At 47.2% G+C, this 13018-nt stretch overlaps 1 protein-coding gene across 1 annotated transcript in view; it reads left to right on the plus strand.

The window, feature by feature from the left end:
* Positions 1 to 13018, plus strand: part of STAB1 (stabilin 1) — a 769578-nt gene that overhangs the window by 215862 nt on the left and 540698 nt on the right. The window lies entirely within an intron of this gene.

Consider the following 13018-nt stretch of genomic DNA (forward strand, 5'->3'; position numbering starts at 1 on the left):
CCATTAAATAGTGTTTTATCTCCAACAGATAGTGATAAACCTCCATCAGATAGTTCAGTACCTCCATCATAGAGTACATTTCCTCCATTAGATAGTGCAGCACCTCCACCACCACCATGTGCACCACCACCACATCCACCACCACCTCCACCACCACCACGTACACCTCCACCACATCCACCACCATTACCACATCCACCGCCACATCCACCAACACATCCACCACCATCACGTCCACCACCATCACATCCACCACCACGTCCACCACCACCATGTCCACCTCGTGCACTACCACGTCCACCATGTCCATCACCACCACCACGTCCACCACCACCACCATGTCCACCACCATCACATCCACCACCACCACCACATCCACCACCACACACACCACCACCACATCCACCACCACCATGTCCACCACAACCACGTCCACCACCACCACCACCACCACCACCACCACGTCCACCAGCACCATGTCCACCACCATGTTCACCACATCCACCACCACGTCCACCACCACCACGTCCACCACCACCGCTTCCACCACCACCACCACGTCTACCCCCACCACCATGTCCACCACCACCACCACATCCACCACCACCACCACCCATGACAGGTAAAGTGTCAATGGAGGCCAGGGGTAATAGGAGTGTCAACCCCGGCTGTACATGGGACATTTAAGGATGCATTGGGTGTGAGAAGATGGGAATAGGGGCTAGAAGTATTACACCACACCCAAGATACATTTTGAAGAGGCGCAATGTCATAGGGGCTCCTGTAAAAGCACTCGCAGCATCTCTGTCTCACAGTGGCATACCTGCACGAGCCACTCACTCAAAACAAGCGTTGGCATAGCCAATAGGTCTCGCCTTTGGGAACTTATAAGTGTTTAGCCATGCAACACTTTATGTTGTTGCACCATGGATATTATGCTGCATAACTAAATACTTATAAGGTCCCAAAAGCTAGACCTATTGGCTATGCCAATGCTTGTTTTGACTTGACGGTATATGAGAAGGGGTCCCAGATGGAACAACATAAGACACACAAATCAACAAAATTAACCTCATAAGCATAGACTTCAAAGAATGTTATTTAATATACACCCTTCTTTGTAAATTAATTACCATATCTTTTGCAATGGTACAATTCAAAACATTTCATGATAAGCCCAGAAAGAGGGATGGGGGGGGGGGGGGAGTGAAGAAAGGAAAATTGTGCAACATAGATTTAAATTAGTCATAAAGGAATAACATAATATGTGGTCTCATCAATATTTGAACATGTAGTGCCACACTAGATATATATACATTGTCATATATCAACTCATAGGTTAAGACAATCCTATCCTGTTAATGGCTGGCACAGTCAACAAATGATCAGTTTGCCCACAGGTAAGAAAGGATAACAGTATGTCGACGTTTCGACTCCAGTTGAGCAGGCGACGCTATTGCCCTACAGCGGGGTCTTCCTCAGGACAGGTGGTAGTGGGGTGTGGGAGTACAAAAAGGGCACCTACAAAGGAGAAACTAAATTAGGATTGATGTATTCTTACAAGAAGAACTGAAGGCTAATTAAAGCCATACCTAGTTACCTACACGAAGCACGGTGAATCTAGCGGCTCCGTCTGAAACTGATGTTGGGCCAAGGGCTCCTAATGCCAAGAGAGCGTAATCCTAAAAATAAATTAGGCATTTATAAGACAGTGGACCGTACTCGACTATAATCCACGCAATATCATAATTAATATCAGCACAAGTGTATGATTTAGTGAAACATCACACACTACCCAGCCGGGTTAAAAACATAAGTTACCAAATCAAACAACGGAGAACCAACCAAAAACAGCCAACCTCAGGGCTGGCCCTTACAATTCATGACATTCCTTACTCCACACAAATAAATGAGACACTAGTCCAAGGCTCACCTATTCACGCAGCAGCGATCCTAGGTACTGTTTTTGCATGGGAACGCTTCTATTCGTGACAAAAAACTCACATCTGCAATTAACAAAAGGATGCAATTCAGAAACTATCTCTCATGTCGTCATTGCAACTTAAGCCACTACTTCATTTGTTTACTCACCAAATATGAAGGTGAAACAAAAGGAGCCAATACAACTCGCTCGCAGTGACTTCTTGCTTCCGAATTGCTTTTAGGGAAAAACTGCCTTTAAATAAACCCTCCAAGGTTCGCTTGTATATCTAGGAGGTAAAATAAACAGGAGGCGCGTGTTAGCATACGCACTCGCGACCTCCGCATAGCTAGAATGGGATACGATTAAGGTTTTACCCAAGCTTACCCGAAAATTGCAGAAAGCGGGAACGCTCCTCGCTGTTCATCAGTATACCGTTCAATCTAGTGACTTGCCGTGAGCCCAGGAGCGGGATGGGTGGTACCTTTTAAAACCACTTCAAAATTCCTTTCGGGTTTCGCTCGTATTTCCAAGAGGCAAAACAAACAGGAGGCGCGTATTAGCATGTGCACTCGCGACCTCCGCATAGTCAGAGCGGGACTGTTGATTATCTCAAGCTTACCCGGGCAATGGAGAAAGCGTGAAGAATCCTCGCCGCATCTCAACACACAGTTTACTCTAGTGGCTAGACGCGAGGCCGGGAGCGGGATAAATCGACCGGGCAGCAGCTAAATGTCACTGCTTGCATGTAGCCAATGGGCGCACAGTGAAAATAGTAAACAGACTCGGCCCCTGGTGAAATTAAGCGCTGGGAAAACCTGGTCCCTCATTATACTGCGTTAGAGATTCCTATCTTTGCGCAAAAGGAGAATATCCTTGGTGGCGCACAGACATCTATTCATCAATTTATTCGTTTAATACCAGATTAATTTAGTGGGGCGCTCATCATGGCCAACCAAAGGGGGATACAATATGTAAAAACAATGTAACATCCATCAATTGAATTACATTTCAAGATCGTAGAAAAGTGCAAAAAAATTCAGTAGTTAAACACATGTACATATTTGATACATTACAAAAAAAAGGGAAAGGACATCTTATCTCGGTCGGATTAAATGAACCCTCAAGTCATAGTTGGTATTATAACCTTTGCAATGACAATTATATCACATTAGACAAACTAAATCATGATAACATTACATGGAATCTAGACACTATAAACACGCCAGTTGTGCAAAATTGTTCTCCTGTTCATTAAGACCATGCACTATGGTGTCCAACAAGTGCATCCATTTGCTTTCTCTTAAAGTGAGGATAGAAGATATACTCCCTCCCCGGGGACCCAAGGTCACCTTTTCAAGGACCACCCACTCTAGTTCATCTACTGTATGGCCAAACCTCCTGTAGTGATCTACGAGTGGAGCACCCACTACCTCACATCTGATCCTGCTTTGATGTTGCATAATTCGGACCTTAATTTTCTGTTGTGTTTGGCCTACATAGGCCAGGCCACACGGACATTTGATGCAGTAAATCACACAGGTTGTATTACAATTCGTAAAGGATTTCAAATCCACACATTGCTGTTTGTATTTAAACTGTTTAGTTTGTACACACATCGGACAGGCTTTACACTGGCCACACCTATAATGGCCAAGCACTGATGGCAAATTCCACAGAGATTGTAGGGTGGGAGTCTCAGGTGTCATTAGGTAGGAACTAACTACTTGATCTTTTACATTCCTGGATTTTTTGAACGAGTGCATGGGTTGCTGTGGTTGGCCAATCTCATCAGACACCATTGGCCAATACTTGTTGACAATTTTCTTTATGTTGTTACTTTGTGTGTTATATGTAGTAACACAGATCATCCGCTCATTAGTGTTGTAATTTCTGGTGTGAGGCGTAAGTAAATCCTCTCTGGGACTGTACCAAGCTCGTTTTTGTGCTCTCTTCACAAGTCTCCTCGGATATCCTCTTTCCAACAATTTAGCAGTGAGGGCCTCGGACTGCAAAAAATAGAACGAAATTCTTCGACAATTGGGCGACGGAGTGAGCTACCAGCCACTAAGATGTGATCCAACTAAAGATCTAGCCTTGGAGATCCTGGCAGTGACAACAGAGGGTAAAGATCAAGGTTTCCTGAGTGAACTTGAATTTAAGTACCTCAACCAAAAAGACCCAAGACTACCAACTATTTATACCCTCCCCAAAATTCACAAGTGCATGCGAGAACCCCCAGGCCGTCCTATTGTGTCCGGGTGTGGGTCGATTTTGGAACCCTTGTGTAAATATATTGATTTTTTCCTAAAACCTATTGCAGAAGGGACACCCACATACCTGAGGGATACTATGCAAATCATAAATCTTGTGGATGGTTTTGCCTTTGACAAAAGCAAACAGAGGTTGGTGACGTGCGATATAGTTTCGCTCTACACGAGCATTCCACAACTAGACGCACTAGAGGTCATACGTGTAGCTCTTGATGGACGTACTGCACCTGTGTTGGTGCCTACTGAATTCATTATCCAATTGCTAACCATCGCAATGAGAAAGAATTTCTTCATGTTTCAGGGCAAATTTTATGTACAATCCAAGGGAGTGGCAATGGGGGCAGCATTTGCGCCGGACCTGGCCATTATATATATGGCAGATTTTGAGCAGAAGTTTGTCCTGAATCAAGACAACCCATACCAAGCACAACTACAGATGTGGCGTCGCTACATAGACGACGTCTTGATAATTTGGACTGGCTCAGAAGAAACCTTGAATTTGTTTCATCTCTGGTTGAATGAACGGAGCACGGATATTCAATTCACCATGCAGTCACATCAAGAAAAAGTCGACTTCCTTGATATCACTATCTTCCACGAAGAAGGTCAACTGTCCACAACATTGTATCGGAAACCCACTGAACGGAACTCCCTCTTATTATATAACAGCCATCATCCCAGAGGCCTGAGGGACAACCTGCCGGTTGGCCAATTTTTTAGGTTAAGACGCAATTGTTCCAAAAAAGATGACTATTTTTTGCAGTCCGAGGCCCTCACTGCTAAATTGTTGGAAAGAGGATATCCGAGGAGACTTGTGAAGAGAGCACAAAAACGAGCTTGGTACAGTCCCAGAGAGGATTTACTTACGCCTCACACCAGAAATGACAACACTAATGAGCGGATGATCTGTGTTACTACATATAACACACAAAGTAACAACATAAAGAAAATTGTCAACAAGTATTGGCCAATGGTGTCTGATGAGATTGGCCAACCACAGCAACCCATGCACTCGTTCAAAAAATCCAGGAATGTAAAAGATCAAGTAGTTAGTTCCTACCTAATGACACCTGAGACTCCCACCCTACAATCTCTGTGGAATTTGCCATCAGTGCTTGGCCATTATAGGTGTGGCCAGTGTAAAGCCTGTCCGATGTGTGTACAAACTAAACAGTTTAAATACAAACAGCAATGTGTGGATTTGAAATCCTTTACGAATTGTAATACAACCTGTGTGATTTACTGCATCAAATGTCCGTGTGGCCTGGCCTATGTAGGCCAAACACAACAGAAAATTAAGGTCCGAATTATGCAACATCAAAGCAGGATCAGATGTGAGGTAGTGGGTGCTCCACTCGTAGATCACTACAGGAGGTTTGGCCATACAGTAGATGAACTAGAGTGGGTGGTCCTTGAAAAGGTGACCTTGGGTCCCCGGGGAGGGAGTATATCTTCTATCCTCACTTTAAGAGAAAGCAAATGGATGCACTTGTTGGACACCATAGTGCATGGTCTTAATGAACAGGAGAACAATTTTGCACAACTGGCGTGTTTATAGTGTCTAGATTCCATGTAATGTTATCATGATTTAGTTTGTCTAATGTGATATAATTGTCATTGCAAAGGTTATAATACCAACTATGACTTGAGGGTTCATTTAATCCGACCGAGATAAGATGTCCTTTCCCTTTTTTTTGTAATGTATCAAATATGTACATGTGTTTAACTACTGAATTTTTTTGCACTTTTCTACGATCTTGAAATGTAATACAATTGATGGATGTTACATTGTTTTTACATATTGTATCCCCCTTTGGTTGGCCATGATGAGCGCCCCACTAAATTAATCTGGTATTAAACGAATAAATTGATGAATAGATGTCTGTGCGCCACCAAGGATATTCTCCTTTTGCGCAAAGATAGGAATCTCTAACGCAGTATAATGAGGGACCAGGTTTTTCCAGCGCTTAATTTCACCAGGGGCGAGTCTGTTTACTATTTTCACTGTGCGCCCATTGGCTACATGCAAGCAGTGACATTTAGCTGCTGCCCGGTCGATTTATCCCGCTCCCGGCCTCGCGTCTAGCCACTAGAGTAAACTGTGTGTTGAGATGCGGCGAGGATTCTTCACGCTTTCTCCATTGCCCGGGTAAGCTTGAGATAATCAACAGTCCCGCTCTGACTATGCGGAGGTCGCGAGTGCACATGCTAATACGCGCCTCCTGTTTGTTTTGCCTCTTAGAAATACGAGCGAAACCCGAAAAGAATTTTGAAGTGGTTTTAAAAGGTACCACCCATCCCGCTCCTGGGCTCACGGCAAGTCACTAGATTAAACGGTATACTGATGAACAGCGAGGAGCGTTCCCGCTTTCTGCGATTTTCGGGTAAGCTTGGGTAAAACCTTAATCGTATCCCATTCTAGCTATGCGGAGGTCGCGAGTGCGTATGCTAACACGCGCCTCCTGTTTATTTTACCTCCTAGATATACAAGCGAACCTTGGAGGGTTTATTTAAAGGCAGTTTTTCCCTAAAAGCAATTCGGAAGCAAGAAGTCACTGCGAGCGAGTTGTATTGGCTCCTTTTGTTTCACCTTCATATTTGGTGAGTAAACAAATGAAGTAGTGGCTTAAGTTGCAATGACGACATGAGAGATAGTTTCTGAATTGCATCCTTTTGTTAATTGCAGATGTGAGTTTTTTGTCACGAATAGAAGCGTTCCCATGCAAAAACAGTACCTAGGATCGCTGCTGCGTGAATAGGTGAGCCTTGGACTAGTGTCTCATTTATTTGTGTGGAGTAAGGAATGTCATGAATTGTAAGGGCCAGCCCTGAGATTGGCTGTTTTTGGTTGGTTCTCCGTTGTTTGATTTGGTAACTTATGTTTTTAACCCGGCTGGGTAGTGTGTGATGTTTCACTAAATCATACACTTGTGCTGATATTAATTATGATATTGCGTGGATTATAGTCGAGTACGGTCCACTGTCTTATAAATGCCTAATTTATTTTTAGGATTACGCTCTCTTGGCATTAGGAGCCCTTGGCCCAACATCAGTTTCAGACGGAGCCGCTAGATTCACCGTGCTTCGTGTAGGTAACTAGGTATGGCTTTAATTAGCCTTCAGTTCTTCTTGTAAGAATACATCAATCCTAATTTAGTTTCTCCTTTGTAGGTGCCCTTTTTGTACTCCCACACCCCACTACCACCTGTCCTGAGGAAGACCCCGCTGTAGGGCAATAGCGTCGCCTGCTCAACTGGGGTCGAAACGTCGACATACTGTTATCCTTTCTTACCTGTGGGCAAACTGATCATTTGTTGACTGTGCCAGCCATTAACAGGATAGGATTGTCTTAACCTATGAGTTGATATATGACAATGTATATATATCTAGTGTGGCACTACATGTTCAAATATTGATGAGACCACATATTATGTTATTCCTTTATGACTAATTTAAATCTATGTTGCACAATTTTCCTTTCTTCACTTTCCCCCCCCCCCCCCCCCACCCCTCTTTCTGGGCTTATCATGAAATGTTTTGAATTGTACCATTGCAAAAGATATGGTAATTAATTTACAAAGAAGGATGTATATTAAATAACATTCTTTGAAGTCTATGCTTATGAGGTTAATTTTGTTGATTTGTGTTGTGTTGTGTTGGTGTGATGTTGTTCCATCTGGGACCCCTTCTCATATACCATTGATTACCCAGGTCCCAGTACTAGTGGGTTGACCCATTTATTATAACATGTTTTGACTTGACAGCACCTATTTTGGATGCAACTTACATGTCCTTCTACTAGACAGTACATCCACTAGATGGTGGCTCAGTTGAACTTTGCTTCCGTCTGGCAGCATCTTCATTGCGGAGAATTGTGATTGAACGGCACCTCCGTTGAGGAGTCACTCTGTTCTACAGCCTCTCCGTTGGGCAATATTTCCATTAGATACTTGATAAAGTGCACGGAACAGGATTCAGACTTTCTTTGAATTACCAGCACCTCCATTAGACACTGCCTCCTTTTGAAAATATAACCATGGAGCAATGCGTCCATTTGGCTTCATCAGACATTCCGTCCATTGGACAGCATCCTCATCAGACGTTCCCCCCATTGGACAGCAACCTCATCAGACGTTCCCCCCATTGGACAGCATCCTCATCAGACGTTCCCCCCATTGGACAGCCTCTTCATCAGACTTTCCCTCCATTGGACAACATCATCATCAGACGTTCCCCCCATTGGACAGCATCCTCATCAGACGTTCCCCCCATTGGACAGCAGCCTCATCAGACGTTCCCCCCCATTGGACAGCATCCTCATCAGACGTTCCCCCCATTGGACAGCAGCCTCATCAGACGTTCCCCCCCATTGGACAGCATCCTCATCAGACGTCCCCCCATTGGACAGCATCCTCATGAGACATTCCATCCATTGGACAGCATCTTAATCAGACGTTCCCTCCATTGGACAGCATCTTCATCAGACGTTCCCTCCATTGGACAGCATCTTCATCAGACATTCCCTCCATTGGACAGCATCTTCATCAGACGTTCCCCCCATTGGACAGCATCTTCATCAGACATTCCCTCCATTGGACAGGTTCCTCATCAGATTTTCTCTCCATTGGCAGCATCTATATTAGACAGCACCTCTATTATACCCCATCCCTACCTGAGAGCTCTCGCATTAGACAGGTCTTACGGAGAGCACCTCTTGTTTAATGCGTGCTCCTTTAGAGAGTGTGGTATTATCATTTCGCAGTGTCTCCGATAGACAGTCACAGTACAGCTCATACACTGGACAGCCATTCTATTGATCATTCCTTTAGTATGCAGCACAGGGACCTCATCACTCAGTACAGTGTCTTTGTTATGCAGTGGTTCCCTTGAGCGGTTTTTCATTAGGGCAGTATTCTAATGGACAGTCCAGTACCTCACTTGAACCTGAGCAGGAACATGGCGTGATGCTGGTTTGTGTCACAAGGCAGACTTCCAGGCACCTGCTTATAGCCACGCCCTCGCTCAAGGCTTGTCTTTACTTCCAGGCACCTGTTTGTAGCCACGCCCTCACACACGGCTTGTCTTTACTTCCAGGCACCTGTTTGTAGCCACGCCCTCACACACGGCTTGTCTTTACTTCCAGACACCTGTTTGTAGCCACGCCCTCACACACGGCTTGTCTTTACTTCCAGGCACCTGTTTGTAGCCACGCCCTCACTCAAGGCGTGTCTTTACTTCCAGGCACCTGTTTGTAGCCACGCCCTCGCTCAAGGCTTGTCTTTACTTCCAGACACCTGTTTGTAGCCACGCCCTCACTCAAGGCTTGTCTTTACTTCCAGACACCTGTTTGTAGCCTCGCCCTCACACAAGGCGTGTCTTTACTTCCAGGCACCTGTTTATAGCCACGCCCTCACACACAGCTTGTCTATACTTCCAGGCCCCTGTTTGTAGCCACGCCCTTACTCAAGGCGTGTCTTTACTTCCAGACACCTGTTTATAGCCACGCCCTCATACACGGCTTGTCTTTACTTCCGGGCACTTGTTTGTAGCCACGCCCTCACACACGGCTTGTCTTTACTTCCAGGCACCTGTTTGTAGCCACGCCCTCACTCAAGGCTTGTCTTTACTTCCGGGCACTTGTTTGTAGCCACGCCCTCACACACGGCTTGTCTTTACTTCCAGGCACCTGTTTGTAGCCACGCCCTCACTCAAGGCGTGTCTTTACTTCCAGGCACCTGTTTGTAGCCACGCCCTCACTCAAGGCGTGTCTTTACTTCCAGGCACCTGTTTGTAGCCACGCCCTCACTCAAGGCGTGTCTTTACTTCCAGGCACCTGTTTGTAGCCACGCCCTCACTCAAGGCTTCTCTTTACTTCCAGGCACCTGTTTGTAGCCACGCCCTCGCTCAAGGCTTGTCTTTACTTCCAGACACCTGTTTGTAGCCACGCCCTCACACAAGGCGTGTCTTTACTTCCAGACACCTGTTTATAGCCACGCCCTCACACCCAGCTTGTCTATACTTCCAGGCCCCTGTTTGTAGCCACGCCCTTACTCAAGGCGTGCCTTTACTTCCAGACACCTGTTTATAGCCACGCCCTCATACACGGCTTGTCTTTACTTCCGGGCACTTGTTTGTAGCCACGCCCTCACACACGGCTTGTCTTTACTTCCAGGCACCTGTTTGTAGCCACGCCCTCACTCAAGGCTTGTCTTTACTTCCGGGCACTTGTTTGTAGCCACGCCCTCACACACGGCTTGTCTTTACTTCCAGGCACCTGTTTGTAGCCACGCCCTCACTCAAGGCGTGTCTTTACTTCCAGGCACCTGTTTGTAGCCACGCCCTCACTCAAGGCGTGTCTTTACTTCCAGGCACCTGTTTGTAGCCACGCCCTCACTCAAGGCGTGTCTTTACTTCCAGGCACCTGTTTATAGCCACGCCCTCACTCAAGGCGTGTCTTTACTTCCAGGCACCTGTTTGTAGCCACGCCCTCACTCAAGGCGTGTCTTTACTTCCAGGCACCTGTTTGTAGCCACGCCCTCACACAAGGCTTGTCTTTACTTCCGGGCACCTGTTTGTAGCCACGCCCTCGCTCAAGGCGTGTCTTTACTTCCAGGCACCTGTTTGTAGCCACGCCCTCACTCAAGGCGTGTCTTTACTTCCAGGCCCCTGTTTGTAGCCACGCCCTCACACACGGCTTGTCTTTACTCTCAGGCACCTGTTTGTAGCCACGCCCTCACACAAGGCTTGTCTTTACTTCCAGGCACCTGTTTGTAGCCACGCCCTCACACAAGGCTTGTCTTTACTTCCAGGCACCTGTTTATAGCCACGCCCTCACACAAGGCTTGTCTTTACTTCCAGACTCCTGTTTGTAGCCACGCCCTCACACACGGCTTGTCTTTACTTCCAGGCACCTGTTTGTAGCCACGCCCTCATACAAGGCTTGTCTTTACTTCCAGGCACCTGTTTGTAGCCACGCCCTCACTCAAGGCGTGTCTTTACTTCCGGGCACCTGTTTGTAGCCACGCCCTCACACACGGCTTGTCTTTACTTCCAGACACCTGTTTGTAGCCACGCCCTCGCTCAAGGCGTGTCTTTACTTCCAGGCACCTGTTTGTAGCCACGCCCTCACTCAAGGCTTGTCTTTACTTCCGGGCACCTGTTTGTAGCCACGCCCTCACACACGGCTTGTCTTTACTTCTGGGCACCTGTATGTAGCCACGCCCTCATACACGGCTTGTCTTTACTTCCAGGCACCTGTTTGTAGCCACGCCCTCACACAAGGCTTGTCTTTACTTCCAGGCACCTGTTTGTAGCCACGCCTTCACACAAGGCGTGTCTTTACTTCCGGGCACCTGTTTATAGCCACGCCCTCACACAAGGCGTGTCTTTACTTCCGGGCACCTGTTTATAGCCACGCCCTCACACAAGGCTTGTCTTTACTTCCAGGCACCTGTTTGTAGCCACGCCCTCGCTCAAGGCTTGTCTTTACTTCCAGGCACCTGTTTGTAGCCACGCCCTCACACACGGCTTTTCTTTACTTCTGGGCACCTGTTTGTAGCCACGCCCTCACTCAAGGCGTGTCTTTACTTCCAGACACCTGTTTGTAGCCACGCCCTCACACACAGCTTGTCTTTACTTCCGGGCACCTGTTTGTAGCCACGCCCTCACTCAAGGCTTGTCTTTACTTCCGGGCACCTGATTGTAGCCACGCCCTCGTTCAAGGCTTGTCCTTCCCTACGAACACCTGTTTATAGCCACGCCCTCACACACGGCTTGTCTTTACTTCCAGGCACCTGTTTGTAGCCACGCCCTCATACACGGCTTGTCTTTACTTCCAGGCACCTGTTTGTAGCCACGCCCTCGCTCAAGGAGTGTCTTTACTTCCGGGCACCTGTTTATAGCCACGCCCTCACTCAAGGCTTGTCTTTACTTCCAGGCACCTGTTTGTAGCCACGCCCTCACACACAGCTTGTCTTTACTTCCGGGCACCTGATTGTAGCCACGCCCTCGTTCAAGGCTTGTCTTTCCCTACGAACACCTGTTTATAGCCACGCCCTCACACACGGCTTGTCTTTACTTCCAGGCACCTGTTTGTAGCCACGCCCTCGCTCAAGGCTTGTCTTTACTTCCAGGCACCTGATTGTAGCCACGCCCTCACTCAAGGCGTGTCTTTACTTCCAGGCACCTGATTGTAGCCACGCCCTCACTCAAGGCTTGTCCTTATTTCCAGGCACCTGATTGTAGCCACGCCCTCACTCAAGGCGTGTCTTTACTTCCAGGCACCTGTTTGTAGCCACGCCCTCACTCAAGGCGTGTCTTTACTTTCAGACACATGTTTGTAGCCACGCCCTCACACACGGCTTGTCTTTCCCTCCGGACACCTGTTTATAGCCACGCCCTCACACAAGGCTTGTCTTTACTTCCGGGCACCTGTTTGTAGCCACGCCCTCACTCAAGGCGTGTCTTTCCCTACGAACACCTGTTTATAGCCACGCCCTCATACACGGCTTGTCTTTACTTCCAGGCACCTGTTTGTAGCCACGCCCTCGCTCAAGGAGTGTCTTTACTTCCGGGCACCTGTTTATAGCCACGCCCTCGCTCAAGTCTTGTCTTTACTTCTCGGCACCTGTTTGTAGCCACGCCCTCACACGAGGCTTGTCTTTACTTCCAGGCACCTGTTTGTAGCCACGCCCTCGCTCAAGGCTTGTCTTTACTTCCAGGCACCTGTTTGTAGCCACGCCCTCGCTCAAGGCTTGTCTTTACTTCCAGGCACCTGTTTGTAGCCACGCCCTCACACACGGCTTGTCTTTACTCTCAGGCACCT

The sequence above is a fragment of the Lissotriton helveticus genome, chromosome 9, assembly GCF_964261635.1.
Source record: "Lissotriton helveticus chromosome 9, aLisHel1.1, whole genome shotgun sequence".
Taxonomy (NCBI): domain Eukaryota; kingdom Metazoa; phylum Chordata; class Amphibia; order Caudata; family Salamandridae; genus Lissotriton; species Lissotriton helveticus.